At 40.9% G+C, this 15504-nt stretch overlaps 1 protein-coding gene across 11 annotated transcripts in view; it reads right to left on the reverse strand.

Moving 5' to 3' along the window:
- Positions 1 to 15504, reverse strand: part of ATXN1 (ataxin 1) — a 406723-nt gene that overhangs the window by 332652 nt on the left and 58567 nt on the right. The window lies entirely within an intron of this gene.

Here is a 15504-nt window from a genome sequence, read left to right on the forward strand (position 1 = left end):
AAGGTGTGAGACGGACACGGTGCCCCATGGGCCAGCACGGCAGACGCATCCGACCCAGCCGCCCACTGGATTCGCGGCCCAGAGTTTCTCCACTGACAGCCTTCCAAAACTAATTGTGGCCATTAGGATAAAGAGAGCAGTTTCTCGGCTTCAGGGCCTTTAGGGTTATTTCAGCTTTTCCACCTCCAGCTGTCCTGCAGGAACTTTTGACGTGGAGCCCACCTTACGATTCATAAAGCAGAAGTGTCCAGAAGAATGCTTTCCTGCTCCGCATCAGAGGGCCAAAGACCTGAGCCCTTGCTCTTCCACATTTCGGAGATTAGAGTCAACGGGTCTGGGGACTACTTGATGATGTTTATGACGGGCAGACTCTTGGATTTAGGCTTGGGACAAACAAACCTTTCACATGAGTTCTTAAAAACAGACAGTGTTCTGTTTGAATTCTTGAACCCCATTCTAGTACAAACATGCTTGGCATCTAGTGCCAGAGAGTTTTCTTCTTGGCAAACTGCTCCGCTGCCACCATGGGTATTACCACTTAGGATCCCTCCAGTCCTTCCTTTCTTCCCCTGCCCCTCATCCCCTTTCCCCTCAGATACTATCTGTGCCTCGGCTGCAGGGGTACAGGCTACGCATCTGGGTGCCGATGAGCTGTCAGAGCCTATGGCAAGGGTCATGGTTCACGCCACACTTCTTCTCCCCGCCCCTCCTGGGTCTGGCATGATGACAGATGGCCATTTTTTTCATCATTTGTCTGTGACTGTGACACAGACCACAGAGTCAACAAACCCAGCCCATGACTGATCCTATGAAGACCCAGAGACAGCCCGAGGTCACCCTCAGCTCCAAGGACCTGGAGTTTCCACACTTGTTCCAAATGTCTTCAAAGGAGAGATGGCAGAGAGAAATAACCTTTCCCAGCTCTCCTCTCTATGCTTTTGGAAAGACCTTAGACTTCTCTGACAGTGAATAAGTAGCAGCCCTTGGAAATGATCAAATCCATACCCCCTCTTGCATTAGAAAATATTCTTTAGTGGAGGCCCGATTCCTTATTGGATTGCTTCCTGCTGACTAAGGATGATTTTTTTTTTCCCCTAGGGATTGATTGAAACCTAAGAGTTGGAAATGTTCTTAAAGATCATTTGATTTAGTGGTCCTACAAACTGAAAATGCCTACTAGCTGCAGTAATACAGTTTCCTGGACCTCAACCTCCCTCTCCACCCCAAGCTCTTGGCTGAATGGGAAGAGGCCGAGAGGGGGATCCAGAGCTACTTCGGTGGTGGTGGTGGGGGTTCTGAAGTCACATCTGAAAACCACTGAGAGAATCCAACTTCCTCATTTTTCCTAAGGCCCAGAGAAGTTAGGTTACTTGTCAAAGGCCATACAACAGTTAATGAAGAGCCTGACTTCCACACAGTTTCCATGTCGCCAGACCACTGACATTCCTCTTTGCCTGCGTTTAGTATTTAAGTAAAGTTTCAGTCATTTGAGTCTCTGCTAATACAGATAATGTCTTCCTTTGGCTATATAATTCCATTTCTTTGAATTTATTGCGTAACCTACAAATTTTTGGTCTTACACGCAAGTGGCACCTTTCTCATATTAGGAGTGTTTCCTAAAAACAAATTATGGATTCTTCATTAATTCATCTTCATATTCTAGAGGTGATAGAGGCCTCAGTGAAAACAAATGAGAAGCACACTCAATGAAACTTTCTGTAGGAAAACCAAGGAAATGGCCAATAAACTAAATATTTGTTAACCTCTCCAAATAACATGCACACACACAAACGCACAACTACCCTTCAATTTCTGGCTCTAGGCACCACTTATTACCTGGGAAAGGACTTAAATGCTTTCAGTGTTTATGTGCCGTGAATGTATAAGTGTGCTATAAATTTTGTTCACTACTGAACATTTTGATCACTAGTGTCATTTGTTCATTAGCCTATAATATACACTGATAGTAAAATAATAAAACTGCATTTTGCACAACACTGGCCTCTCCACCCCACCATCCCCCAGCCCTGTTATTCAGAATGAGTGGGTACAAAATATTGGGTTTCCCCTTTTCTGGGGATGAACAACTGAATGAGTAACTAGTGAGGGCACCATAGGTAGTTCCCCCACCCACAGACCCTTTTGAAAAGAAATGCACAATATCGCTGCTGCACCCATACCACACACAAAAAAACCACCACTTTTAAAGTCAACTTCTTATATAAAATCCAGCAGTACTCCCTGTGAGGAGCTGAAGAAGAAAATACTGCTTTTTGTTCATTGTAGGGTGTATGTAGCAAGGAGTTATATTTAGCTAAATCTGAGTCTAATTTATATAGCTAACATAAAATGTTTACAGGTGATAAAAAGGTTAGAATTTATATCAAAATAAAACAGGAGATAGAGGGACCGGTCATTGTTCAACCTTTAAACCATTAAAAGCTAAAACATTCGCCAAGTGTTATTAAACCCTTAAACAGAAAGATAATTTCACAAGGTAAAGGTTATCTTCTTTTTCAATAAATTCTTTAAAAGCGGAAAGAATTGACTTTAGCTCTACCTATTTGTTATCTCTGTTCTACATACAAACTCTTAAAAATGGAATGCTTCCCAGAATAAACACATTCATAAGTATTGGATTATTGATATAATTTTATATAAATTTTAAATATTTCTGATAATTAAAAGAATATCATAATATAGAATTTCCTTAATTGATAATTTTTTTATCTTTGAAGAATCTTCCATACATGCATGCAAATTCCCAAAATGACAAATTAAGAAAACTACTCAAAATTTGTTGACTTTTAGCTTTTTAATACTATGATCTTGCAGGGCATGATGGTACAGGAAAGAACAGTTTCACTAATAATTTGTTACCCAGAGTACATATAGTCATCCCAAAACATATAACACAGAGTCTGCAATTTAAAAATCATATCAAGGGTGCCTGGGCAGCTCAGCTGGTTACAAGCCCAACTCTTGATCTCAGCTCAGGTCTTGATCTCAGGGTTGTGAGTTCAAGCCCTGTGTTGGGCTCCACACTGAGCATGGAGTCTACTTTAAAAAAAATAAAATAAATTAAATTTTAAAAATAACCATATCAGACTCTGATATATATGATGTATCTTTGTGGACTTCCAATCTTATGCTTTTCTGAGGTAGTATGTCCAGAGGCATGAAAAACAGAGGCCATTCAAATCTGGTAACACACCATGAATTAGTGAATTATCTTAACAGTTCCTGCCCTAATTAAGACCAGTAAGAAGGCATCCATCCAATATTCCAACAGACAGCCAAAGTTTCTGGTTGTGTAATTATTTACTTCGTAGGGGTCCACCTCAAAGGCATGAGACACACAGGTTTATAAGCATAATGCAGAAAAGAGATGTTTATGTAAAATGAATTACTTAGGACAAGTGAACTTCTCTGAAATGAAGATCCTTAGCCACTAGAACCACTCAATTTTACACTCTAGGCTAGAAACAGAAAAGATTAAATAATATATTCATACGTGGAGCCAATTTTTCCATCAATTAACAAGCAGGAGACCTTACAAGCATTTTAAGGCAAGATTTTTTTCTAAGTCCTACAAATACAAGTACAGCCTCTCCAGACTTTTTTTTAAACATAATTTATTTAAAGATGTAAACAAAGTCAACCAAATAAACAACAAATATTTACTGAGAACCTTCTATGTGGCCAAGATTATGTTTCTAAGTCCTAAGTACTTTTAGGATATTTACAAAATTATTTAACTTTATAAAGTATTTCAATAAATAATGCAGTCTTCCAAAATGTGCACAGGGCTGTAATTCCATCTAGTTTCTACAATGACACTATAAACCTTGGATGGAATTACAATCTTAATGTGAACAATCAGGGTGTGCTACTCCACATGCTTGGGGAGTCCATGATGAACTCAGTTTCTAAAATAATAACCACCAAGCCAATGGCATGTAATTACAACCAGGAAGCCAAGCTGTCTGCTGGCTAGTGTAGGAGAAATGTTCAGTTGAAAGTACCACTCACCTCCCTGTAGCAAAATATATATAATATATCTGAAAAACTTCTTCTTTTCCAAAATTTAAACCTTTTAAACTTCTGGGATGAGAAAATTTTCCACTAGAGTCTACCGATACATGTGTTCTAGATCAGTGCTGACAAGAGCTTCTAGATACTAACAGTAAAATCTTAGAATCTCCTAATATCACCTTCATACACCTAAAATGTAAACTCCAAAGAGTTCAATATATTAAGAAACAGGAAAAAAAAAAGCATGCTCATGGAGCCCTAGGAAATGACTGGCATTTCTTCTGATTCTTTGGGACTAGCCTGACATTTATTAACATAAACAAAGCAAAATGCCTTGTGTCTGTAAGAGGGAAAAAAATAAAGATTTATCTAGAGAGATTAAACTCTGGGCTGTAGAAAAATGAACTTAGAAACAGACCCAGAATTTCCCTGGGAAAACAAAAGACAATGACACTATGAATCAGCATTTTTCCTCAAGCAGCAAAGAATAAAAGAAGAAACACACACAGGAAAACAAACAATATGAGGAATGAAGACAAAGATGCATACAAATTTAATCTAGATATTTGTATTTGGGACACACATGATTTCCTTGATATTTTCATGCCTTCATCATATGAAACTTTATTTGGTACTTACAGAGGTCACCAAAACTCTGTTAATCAGTATTGCCATAGCAACCAGGAGACAAAATAATAATTCTCTGCCAGAAATCCTCCCCAAACAAAATACAAGGCATAAAGAAACTATATTTTCCTATGTGGCCACTTCCAACACCATCATGCTTCTATCGCAGGGGTGTGTGACATTCCCTTGAAAACTCAGTTCACTGAGGGACCTCTTGTGGATTACGTGTCACTGGGTTCCTGTATCACTGACTTGAGAATTTTCTAATAACATTAGCTGTTCGGTTCATTTTCAAGCTCCTGGAGATTTATGTATACTATATCAGAGTGGTTGCCTAAAGTAGAAAGTATCAAGATAGGAAGAAAAAAAATGATGAATTTCCATGACAACGAGACATATAACTTAATGGCTTTACTGAAAAAGTCTTCTTGTTAAAAGAGGGTAGGGGGCTAACATAATGTCTGTCTCTTGGGGAGTTCATCCCTCCCTATAACTTGAGAAACACATGCTTGCTGCCAAGTAAATAAAGAATTCGTGGAACAGCTCTGAAGTCACAGACAGAATAAGTGGAGACAAGGTTCTAAGTTGATTTCCAGAGGCAAGTTGGTACACGAATACCAAGTTAACAGCCCGAGGCTTCCCTGGCTGAGGACCTCTTTATCAATGACAGGTAAACCCCCTAACTTTGGCCTCCTCCATAGAATGCCAACAAAATTCTGAAATTGTGAAGTACTGCTTAACACCGAAGGCTGAGTAATTTTTCATAAGTTGTAACATCCTCTTGGATGGAATGTCGCCAGCTGGACTCAACGTAATATGGCAAACCAAAAATACAAGGGTAATGGGGAAAAGAGGGAAATCCTTATATGTCTGCTTTCCACAAAATATTCTTGGTGACATTCAATCTGCTTTCCTCCTTCTCAGTGACAAATGCGGCTACCTACCAAAACTACCAATAAACTACTTCATAAAATTAAATCGAGTATCTTGAGATTCCCACTAATGATATCCCCAACAACCACCAGAAAGCTGGTTAGACAGCTTTCTCTTTTTCCGAGGTGCTTTGCTGAAAGGAAACGTGGGAATAGATGTGCATAGTGATAAGTGTGTGTATATGTGTGTGTGTGCATGTTTGTGTTGAAACATAGTACCTTCCCTCTACGCAGAGGGGATTTCCTGCCTGGCATAACCACCAGGCAAATGGAGACAATACTTTTTCTTCAGGACAGAGCCTGTGAGTCAGGCAGTGCTATGGGATTGCAATGCATGAGGTCTGCTGAAGTCATAGGAAAGCAAGTTTAGGGCCTGGAGCTGTTCTATTCCAGATGGAAAAGAATGGAAAAGGAGGTGAACTTTGTTGGCAATTAAAAAAAATTTTAAACAAATTTCTCATGTTTTCTCATTTGGGGTTTTTACCCATTCCAGGAGAGCGAGATGAAACAAACCAAAATGGTAAGTATTCTGGATTCCTACCAAAACATGGAAGAACCCGGCTGGTTTTTTTTGTTTGTTTGTTTGTTTGTTTGTTTGTTTAAAGTATTATTTGCACTCCAACTGAATAACCTCTAGGAGGAGGAGAACAATCCTGATAAGCTTGACCATGATCTGTAATACTCCACTCTATCAGCTACTTGACTTTGTCCAGTGCCCATAGCCCAGTACCGCTATGCCTCCTCCTGGAAACTAGACACGTGAAGGACATTTATTTATTCACATTACCAAAGAGATTAGCTCCAAAGTTCTCTTCAACATTTTACAGCTTTCCAGCCGTTCCTCATTCTTCACAGGTAATTAACCTATTGATGGGCTTAGAGCAGCAACAGTGTTAGAAGCCACAATACATTGATGATAAGTTATAAACCAGGGGAGAGGATAATTGGAAAATAGATTTCCAGGCTCATTGGAAAATATATTTCCATTTATTGAAATAAGCACACACAACTTTTCAGGAACATGTGAATCACAGAACTGCAGCATTGGCAGGGACCTCAGAAAAGCCTTCTGTTTCAACTCCTTTTCCGAATAATGAGAAAATGGAGGTACAGAGAGAGTGGCTTGTCCAGACAGATTGAACGCAACATGAATTTAGTTAGAGCTGTCTCAAGTCTGACTGGGCTACACAGTGTGGCATCCTCTTTCCCAGCTGGTCCCTTTGCAGATGGCTCAGTTCGAGCCACCCATGCCTCCTGCCCTTGGGTCACCCAATTACATGTTAGGAAAGATCTAGGAAATAATGACTCAGCTCTGAAAACTGAGAATAAGACAAAAGAATAAGAGGAGATCAGAGAGGAGGCAAAAAGACTCAAACTGCAACCTTCTTTATTATTTGCAAACACCACCTGCACCTACGAATGAGTGGTGACATAATGTGATGCACACTCCATGTGTAGTGATGAGGGTGATGTCCATGAGGAATTTCCCTGGACGGGTTACATTATCGGCTCTTTTCATCATGGGCATCAGCAGGCAGAGTGGCAAAGCTCCCTGAGGGCAGGAACCCCGTCTGTCTTGCTCATTATTAGAGTCCCTAAACCTAGAAAGTACAGGGCACAAAGTGGGTGCTCTATAAAATTCACTGAAAGAATGAATGTAAACTACCACGAGGCAAGAAGAAGAAAGACACATAGTTTGGAAGTGCCGACGTAGTGCTATCATGCATGGTAGGAAAAAATGAAAAAAAAAAAGCCTATTTAAAATTTAAAAGAATGTTAAGGGGCGCCTGGGTGACTCACTTGGGTAAGCAGCCAACTCTTGATTTCAGCTCAGGTAATGATCTCAAGGTCATGAGGTTGAGCCCCGCTTAGGGGTCCGTGCCCAGTAGGGAGTCTGCGTAAGGATTCTTTCTCCCTCCCTTTTCCCTCTGCTCCTCCCCACGCTTGTGTGTGCTCCCGCTCTCTCTCTCTCAAATAAATAAATCTTTTTTAAAAAGGTGGGGAGGCGATGTTTCTAGCAGCAATGTCCACAATAGCCAAACTGTGGAAGGAGCCTCAGTGTCCATCGAAAGATGAATGGATAAAGAAGATGTGGTTTATGTACACAATGGAATATTCCTCAGCCATTAGAAACGACAAATACCCACCATTTGCTTCAACGTGGATGGAACTGGAGGGTATTATGCTGAGGAAATAAGTCAATCGGAGAGGGACAAACATTATATGGTCTCATTCATTTGGGGAATATAAAAAATAGTGTAAGGGAATAAAGGGGAAAGGAGAAAAAAATGAGTGGGAAATATCAGAAAGGGAGACAGAACATGAGAGACTCCTAACTCTGGGAAACGAACTAGGGGTGCTGGAAGGGGTGGTGGAAGGGGAGGGGATGACTGGGTGACGGGCACTGAGGGGGGCACTTGATGGGATGAGCACTGGGTGTTATTCTATATGTTGGCAAATTGAACACCAATAAAAAATAAATTTATAAATAAAAAAACCTGCAAAAAAATAAAATAAGGTGGGGAGGGATTGTATTTATTAAAAAATGAGGTATGTTAAAAGCGTAAAGCATCTACAAAGCAATTGCCACCAGTTACATCTATTAAGTAGGTACCACAGTTAAACCAATAAAGTTCCTGTGTTAGCAGGAGCTTCCAGCCTGAAGCACATGGTCAAGAAAGCACTGTAAAGGGTGGTAAATGGTCATTGAGAAGACACTTTGAACAAAGAGGTAAAAGCCAAGCAAATGTGGTTGGAATGGAGGACAAATGGCAGCTTTAGGTGCTATGTGTTCAGACGGAATAAAAGCAGCCATTGAGTATCTTCTCATGAGCCCTATGTAGTTTATAGAAGTGACATGTAGTTTACAGAAGTGTCTGCTGGCAACCCCGGGCATCGACATTGCTCCTTATGCTTTTAAGTTCAAAATTCTACTTTATCACAGTCCCAAAGAAACTATATAACGAGTCATTTGGATGATCACTTTGGGTTCCTAGACAACTTGCTAGCTCTCTCATGATATGAAGTTGTAAGTGTAGACAAGTGCAGCTGGGTATAATAGTGTCAACAAATATAATGATCAGATTTGCCTACTTTCAAGACTCAAGGGGCAGCCTGGCTGGCTCAGGGCAGCCCAGGTGGCTCAGCGGTTTAGCGCCTGCCTTCAGCCCAGGGTGTGATCCTAGAGACCTGGGATCGAGTCCCACATCAGGCTCCCTGCATGGAGCCTCTTCTCCCTCTGCCTCTCTCTCTCTCTCTCTCTCTCTCTCTCTCTCTCTTTGTGTCTCTCATGAATAAATAAATGAAATCTTTAAAAAAAAAAGACTCAAGAAAAACAACACATGCCATTAATACACACACATTCACACAAGGGGGAACAAATGTGATAGCTTCTTTAAAACTTTTAATCTGGTTTTGGCCATTGTGAATAAATGATAATAGAAACTATTTTCAAAAATAAAGGTTACAGAATAAGCACTGTGTTAGGTGCTTTACATGTACCTCATCTCATTCTTAGAAAGAATTTAGGTGTTCTATCTCTTTGTTTTACAGATGAAGAAACTGAAGAGCAGTAAATCTCAAAATGGCAGATCTGGGCCCAAAACCCAACATACAGGCAGAGGTCTTTACAGATTCCCACAGACCTGTCTCCTGATTGACCTCACACTGGCGAATCTACACACTGAGTAGCAGTATGACATGGAGGAGAGAGCCTTAGCCACACAGCCCAAGCTCCTGGGTTCAAATCTCAGCTCCACCACTCACTAGCTGCATGCTCTAGCCTCTCACCGTGCCTCGGGGTCCTCCTCTCTAAACATCAGAATCACAACAGTACTCAGAGAACCAATATCTACCTACTCACACGGCTTTTGGGGAGATTGCATGAGCTGATAAACATGCCACAGAGAACACAGTAAGCACTCAAAAATATTACGGTATGCAAATGTTGAGTATCCTCTGGAATGCTAACAAAAACATTGAATTCTGGAGTCAAGCGGCCTTGGCCATCTATGTACTATGTGATCTTAGCCAACTCACTTAAGCTTTCTGAGGTCCATCTGCATCTGTAAAAATGGGATGCCAGCTGCCACGCTTCCTTCTTGGGATTGTCGTAAGAATCAAATAATGGGAGTGCCTGGGTGGGGTAAATGTCCAACTCTTGGTTTCAGCTCAGGTCATGATCTCAGGGTTGTGAGATCGAGCCCCGAGTTGGGCTCCGCATTCTGTGCAGAGTCTGCTTGAAGCTCCAAGTTGGGCTCCTCATTCTGCACGGAGTCTGTCTCTCCCTCTGCCTCTCCCCTTCTTGCCGCCTCTCTCTCTCTCTCTCTCAAATAAATAAATAAATCTTAAAAACAAAAAGAATCAAATAACAGATGACAAGTTAGGTGAGACAGCTTTCGACACTCAAGCACGCTCTATCTATACTACCATGGTCCGTGGGAATGATTATCATCAATTTTCAACCTCTCAAAACCAAAAAGATCATCCTTATCACATTCTCTCCTGCCTGCGAATTTAACATTAAGCAACAGTTCCAAAGTCTTGACACCACACTCCTTGGGATAACAGAACAAATGTCTGGTCAGCCAGGACTCAATCAGATGGAACTCTATTATCTGCCTCCTTCTGCACACCCACTGTGAGAAGGTAATTGATGTTCATCATGACCCCAAAGCACTCCAAGACTCCAAAGTACCTTCAGGGAAAGATTAAATTATATTCAGCCTCGTTTATTATAACGTGTATTTAATTATACTCAGATTCTTTGAAAACTGGTGACCTAGGAAAAGCACAGACAGAAAGTCACAGGTTCTCTCTGCTAACTGGAAGCTTCTCCTCACCATTCCACCTCCAAACACCCTTTATCAGAGTTTACTGTAAAACACAGCCCACTCAGGGGTAGGAAAAACTGGGAATCCAGCACACTAATTATACAAGTCAAAAGAACCTTGCCCTACATAATCCTCAAGGACCACTAATGTGCAGAAATATTAATGTCAAAATCTTGAAACGATGAAAAATTTAAACTATGTAAGATCCCTACATGTTTCAAGTAGAACTTTTGTTTTGCTAATAATGAGTTTAGACACTTGAACAAGGAATAACGTACATATACCACTATATATGTATATTATCAGTGCTCGGAAGTGTAAAAACAGATCACTAATGGTGAACATTATGCTCTTTAGAGTGGGAAATAACATTTTGTTTGCTAGTTAAGCGTTGCTCCTTGTTTTAAAGAAATTAGGTGTAGGCTAATGAGGAACTTAATACAAAAATCAAGTTATACTTATTGGAGTTGTTAAATTATGGCTTTTTGCCCTTGTTAAAATTATTTCAATGAAGTTAACATTATATTTTCCAATTAAAAACTAAGATGCACATGTGAGTCTTATTTATTTATTTATTTATGATTTATTTTTTATTTTTAAATTTTTTGCAAATGTGAGCCTTAAATGTCGTATTTCGGTGTTGGGAGAAAAAGGACTGGTTGTATACTATTACACTCCATCCAATATATGGCTCCTTTCTGGAGAATTCCTCAGGAGAGTGGCCTCCCACCTCTGCCCAAACATCTTAGGTGACACAGGTTTCATTACCTCATCAACCAGTTTGTTCTATTTTCAGGCCATCTTGATGTTAGCATGTTCTTCCTCCAGTGGAAGAACTCTTAAAACTCCTAACCTTAAACTTCCCTTTTGTTCAGATTTATTTGGGTCCTCGGGAACCACTTCAGTAAGTGATTTCACTTCCCATCTGGCCCTCTGCTAGCCTCGCTCATTTTACCAGTTAAATAACAGCCTGCCTGTACACATTTTTCACTGTTCCTCTGTAGGCCATGGTGCCATTCCTCATAACCATGGGCCAGACCAGCTGAAGGGTCTTTGGCACCAAGGGTCCATGGGAGACTACAACAGGCAGGGTTGTAAGGACATTATGGGACTTGGTAGGCTTTCATGGGATCCAGGGATAGCACACACGGTTTCTATGAAAGAAATACTCAGAGTTCCAAAGGTCGGTTTATAATCTTTCCAAAAAGAATCAATTTATAGATCACTGCTTCTCCTTTGGGGGGAAATGTTTCTCTCTCACACACATACAGAGCATAATTTATCACTTGGTCTTCTTAGTCATGTGATGAGGCCAGTGCGTGTGTTGGTGGATGCATCAAGTCCCCCATCTCTTCCCCTCTCAGCTGAAAGAAGCTGACAAGAAGCAAGAGTGGTAGAGCCAACAAAGCCATGCTATTCAGATTGCCACCTCTCCTCTGCTTCCTGGAATAACAGAGCTGAAGAGAGCGGCCACGAGCATGGATTTCTCTGTTCCCAGGAGTTCCTACCCAAGTACTTGGACAATGCCAGCCAGGCACGTGGGACAGCCCGTGAGGGAATGAGATGGCCCCTGAAGCTCCTGGTTGACAGCAAACAGGTCTCCCGTTCTTCCTTGTTATAGTAAACACTGAAGTCCTATACAAATGTCTTATTATAGATTCATCTAGAACCATGACTGGTTGAAGCAGAGAAGGGACCTTATTTATTTTTATTACTTTTATCCAGTACCCATTTGGGCTGTCATTAAATTAAAAATGGCATGCACATAGGCAGCCCCTTACTTTATAGATTAACATCCTATTTTGCCTGGTACAGTCCTCTTTGGCTGGCTCAGCCTCCACCACCCAGAACATGGCCATGACTGCCTTGGCCAAGCTGGCAGGTGGGGATGGCAAGGGGTTTGGATTAAGGTAGACAATTCAGACTAGTGATTTTTATAAGCTTGGTTATCTGGTTTCCCTTAAGTTTACAACAGATGACACCAAGGCAAAGAAGAGGAGCTGTAAGACATGGCAGCCAAGAAAAGTGAATGAGACAGAGGCCACGACATCAAGAAGAATTACAAGCTTCTGGGGCGTCATAACTGTCCTCTATCAGTGTAATCACTTCAGAAAAATGACAATAAATCTCCAAGAAAAAGGATAAATTAATGTTCGCCCTCCCACACTCTATTTAGGAAACTGTTTACGGCGTTTTACGATAACTTCTTCCTGAAAATGTTGAGGTTTCTTTTTTTCTTCCTTCTAATAATGTCAGCACTTGATGCCTTTAAATATGCTGACTAAAACATACTATCTGAAAGCAGTTAATTCCAGGAGTATACAAAATTAAATATTTAATACGAAACAAAAGTGAATAATCATTAAGGAACTTCAAAGAATGACAGTTTTATATTCTTTTGTGCAGAGGAACATTTGAATGAAAGAAATTGACTTTCTAACCTCCTGGTCAGAGCTCTGGCTGTCAAGTATAAAGGACAAAATAATTTGAAGTACAAGGACGTCACCAACTGCTATAATCTCCCCCTTGGACTTCCTTAAGACCCCTCCCGGCCTTCCATTCTCCTCAGATCCCAGTTATTGCAACACTAATATTTAGAATATTGTTGTTTAACAGCATTTACTCCACTCTTTTCTTGTTCCTTTGCACTTAATTTTTTTTTTCGATTTTTTTGTGGTCTCTGAAGAGCTAAGCCTAATTTTCCCTCTTTCTCTTAAACCCCTTCTTTCTGTGTTATTTTTCCCCATAGCTGTCCCCAACTCCCCAAATCTCTCATAAAGGAGGCTAACCTCCCACTAGGCTTAATCCTCAAATGTTTTCAATTTACTCACGGAAGAAAAAAAAGCCACCTCAACATTTTCAGGAAGACATTATCGTAAAATGCGGTATAAAGTTTCCTAAATAGAGTGCCCATAGTAAGTAAATGACCAACCTGCCTTTCCAAAAGGGACCAAACATTTCTGCCTTCTGACTTTCTAATATACTCCTAACAAAGCCAAACGGGGATGAAACAATAATAAAATCGGTCTCTTCACAACACTAAGGACAAATAAATAATCGAGTCCTTATAGGCAATGGGTACTGTTCTCACCAAGCAAAAGCCACAGTGCTCCTGCACCCCACCTACTAGGAGAAGGAGACCCACTAGGCCCTGGGGAGCCCTGCCCAAGGGGGATACAAGGAGATCCCTTCCCGAGTATCTACTGCCAGTCCTGGAGACACACCTCACCCTCCTCCGTGCCTCCCTATGGCTAAGAATACCAGGAGAGTGTTTGCCCATTCCTATCATCTCTTCCCAGGACACACAAAGAGATACTGTCACAGAGATTAATAAAGGCAAAAAAAGGGGGGGGGGACCATTTCCACTGGGAGTGATTAACTTTTCACCTGCATTGCAAATAGACAGTGTCCATCCTTTATTTGAACAGCACCTGGAAACTCCAAATCTAAACACATCACTCGGTCATTAGTGACTTGCACTGAAGAAAGGGCTTCGTGGATACATAACTTGAGCAACCCATGAGGGAGAACAAGAATGTGTCTGAGCTGCACAGGACCAGCCCCTCTCTACCTCTCCACTCTGCCTCCCAAGACCTTGGAGGGGGCATTTTCTTTTCTTCATTCACACTGAACACAATGCTGGGCTTTTCTTTAACAAATAAACCTTTTTCTAAATAGGGTTGAAACTTCTAGGTAGTCAAAGCACACTGATGGGCATTAAAGATTGTGTGACATATGTACATACACGGTCATGCTGTATGGTAATGAGATTTCATGGAGGAAAGTTGTTTTTTTCTCATTCTTCTTGAAAGATGAGAACAAATTACATTGAAACTATAAATTTTCAAAACTAAGCCAATTTGAAGTTAATCCCAATAATAGAAAAAGATCCCAACTGAAGCTAAAATGTTATGCCCAAAGAAGAAAAAACACTGAGCTAGGAATCTCTGGAGAGCTGTTTTTTCAGCCTCAGCCCTTATACAAACGAGCTGTGTGTTGTAGGGCTGGTCACTTAACGTCACTACGCCTCGGATTTCTCTCTGTAAAATTAGAACATTCGGTAAGATTTAAAGACCTTCCACCAACTCTAAAATTCTGATTCTATGACTGTCCTTCCAATTCAATAAAATGAAATACAGTGTTCAATGCTGCTTTCTTTTTCAACTAAGCTCATTTTTTTGAAAGGCAGACAAGCTCCAATATGCCAAGAAAATCTAACCAGAGAGGATTTTTTTTAATCTCACTCGTGCAACCAAGGTCTGTCCAGAAATTAATACCTGATCTTGACTTCCAGAAAAAAAAAAAGTCTCCTTTTTTGTTTTCTTCTGTGCAATGCTCAGTTCCCCACTAGACAAGACATAGTATGTGCCTGTAGAAGTTCATGTGTATTTGCTGCTCTGCTGTGTTCAAGGGTTCAGCAGCTCTAAGGTAGAAAGCAACTTCTCTATTCTTCACTGTTTACACTGTGTTTAAAAGGGCAACAGAAACGGCTCCGAAATACCCAGCCAAATCTTGCTGTCCTCTGTCTGAACGGTTACAAGCTACAGGCTAATCTCAGAATCTGTGACCTCACCACCCAACGCTTTACAAACTGAGTAACTACTTCCCCCGTCCGTTACTACTCAAATGACAAAAGTGAAAATAAAAGGGAACTGCAGGTTAGGAGTGAGTAAGGATGCCGAGGGAGAATAATCAGGTCTCCCTGAATCCAGAGGCACATTCCAAGTGGGCTTCGGGGCTGAATCATTTGTTTATCGATGGTTTTATCCCCCTGGCTCCTCACTGTGCAGCCTCAGAACTGCTTGTGGGTCATCGTAAGAGGGTTCTTAAGCACAATGTGACTTCCAGGGAGAGAGCTAAGCCAGACCACACGGGGTGAGCCAGCAGGACAGATACTAAAAAGCGATAAGGAGAAAAAGAGGCACTTGTTTTCATTAATGCGAGACCTCACCAACTTCCTTAGACTTCCCCAAATGAAATGTCAGACTCACGTGATTTTGAAGAGGAATCAACTTTTTTTTTTTCCTTTGCCTCTTAGAAGAGAAACACATTCAAAAGTAAGGACTTGACCACACAGA

The sequence above is a fragment of the Canis lupus genome, chromosome 35 (assembly GCF_011100685.1).
Source record: "Canis lupus familiaris isolate Mischka breed German Shepherd chromosome 35, alternate assembly UU_Cfam_GSD_1.0, whole genome shotgun sequence".
Classification (NCBI taxonomy): domain Eukaryota; kingdom Metazoa; phylum Chordata; class Mammalia; order Carnivora; family Canidae; genus Canis; species Canis lupus.